General features: G+C 54.5%; 2 non-coding genes across 2 annotated transcripts in view; both read right to left on the bottom strand.

The window, feature by feature from the left end:
* The window catches only part of LOC112344094, a 3,388-nt gene extending 2,080 nt beyond the window's left edge, over window positions 1–1,308 (bottom strand). The window contains exon 1 of the ribosomal RNA XR_002991572.1: window positions 1–1,308. This exon is cut by the window's left edge and continues 2,080 nt beyond it. This is a non-coding gene — a ribosomal RNA (28S ribosomal RNA).
* A 172-nt stretch (window positions 1,309–1,480) lies between these two features.
* On the bottom strand, window positions 1,481–1,635 carry LOC112344093. The gene has a single exon (XR_002991571.1). It is a non-coding gene; the product is annotated as a 5.8S ribosomal RNA (ribosomal RNA).
* Window positions 1,636–1,652: the final 17 nt, after the last annotated feature.

Below are 1,652 nucleotides of genomic sequence, written 5' to 3' on the forward strand. Positions count from 1 at the left end.
AGCGCCATCCATTTTCGGGGCTAGTTGATTCGGCAGGTGAGTTGTTACACACTCCTTAGCGGATTTCGACTTCCATGACCACCGTCCTGCTGTCTTAATCAATCAACACCCTTTGTGGGATCTGGGTTAGCGCGCACTTTGGCACCGTAGCCCGGCTTTCGGTTCATCCCGCATCGCCAGTTCTGCTTACCAAAAATGGCCCACTTGGAGCTCGCATTCACGGCCGGGGCTCAACAGAGCAACCCCGGCTGCTTTACCTATTTAAAGTTTGAGAATAGGTCGAGGGTGTTTCACCCCCGATGCCTCTAATCATTCGCTTTACCCGATAAAACTCAGCAAGAGCTCCAGCTATCCTGAGGGAAACTTCGGAGGGTACCAGCTACTAGATGGTTCGATTAGTCTTTCGCCCCTATACCCAAGTCTGACGAACGATTTGCACGTCAGTATCGCTACGAGCCTCCACCAGAGTTTCCTCTGGCTTCGCCCTGCTCAGGCATAGTTCACCATCTTTCGGGTCCCAGCAGGTATGCTAACACTCAAACCCTTCTCAAAAGATCAAGGTCGGTCCGTGGTGCACCCCCGAAGGGGATCCCACGAATTAGTTTCCTTTCGCCTGTACGGGTTTAACACCCACAGACTCGCATACATGTTAGACTCCTTGGTCCGTGTTTCAAGACGGGTCGGATGGAACGCCCAAGTTCCAGCATCTGGCGGGGCACCGGAGCACCCCGCCATTTTCAGAGGCAGCGGCGGCATTGGCAGGGAGCCAGAGGCTCACAAGCCGTTATCCCGCCGCGTCCTCCCATGCTGGACAGCCCCTTGCATTGCTTGGCAGACCAGCTCTCGCCGTTCCACACACAACCAAGGGGCGCACAAGGCATCCATTCGCTTCCCTCCCAGCAATTCAAGCACTTTTTAACTCTCTTTTCAAAGTCCTTTTCATCTTTCCCTCGCGGTACTTGTGCGCTATCGGTCTCTCACCAGTATTTAGCCTTGGATGGAATTTACCACCCACTTAAGGCTGCATTCCCAAACAGCCCGACTCGCCGAAAGAGCCTCGTGATGCAGCAGGGTCCGGGCTAGACGGGGCTCTCACCCTCTCTGGCGTCCCGTTCCAAGGGACTTAAACCCGGTCCGCTGCAGAGGACCCTTCTCCAGACTACAATTCGGGGTGCAGAGACACCCCGATTTCCAAGCTGGGCTCTTTCCGTTTCGCTCGCCGCTACTAGGGAAATCCTTGTTAGTTTCTTTTCCTCCGCTTAGTGATATGCTTAAACTCAGCGGGTTGTCTTGCCTGACCTGAGGTCGTGCACATGAGCGATTCGCCACTAGGTGGGGTGCGTGCCATCGATGCCACACGGACAAGTCGGGGGCCACACCATCCACATGCAATCAAGCCGACCGGAACACAAGTCCACGGACGGCCACATTCGCCCCACGCTCACACTCACAGAGTGCGCATGAGGCAGCAAATGGTTGCGGACGCTCAGGCAGGCATGCCCTCGGGATGAACCTCGGGCACAAGTTGCGTTCAAAACTTCGATGATTCACGGAATTCTGCAATTCACATCACGTATCGCAATTTCGCTGCGTTCTTCATCGTTGTGAGAGCCTAGATATCCGTTGCTGAGAGTAACATTTTGTTTTTTTGG

This window comes from Selaginella moellendorffii, unplaced genomic scaffold, assembly GCF_000143415.4.
Source record: "Selaginella moellendorffii unplaced genomic scaffold, v1.0 SELMOscaffold_626, whole genome shotgun sequence".
NCBI classification, from domain to species: Eukaryota; Viridiplantae; Streptophyta; class Lycopodiopsida; order Selaginellales; family Selaginellaceae; genus Selaginella; species Selaginella moellendorffii.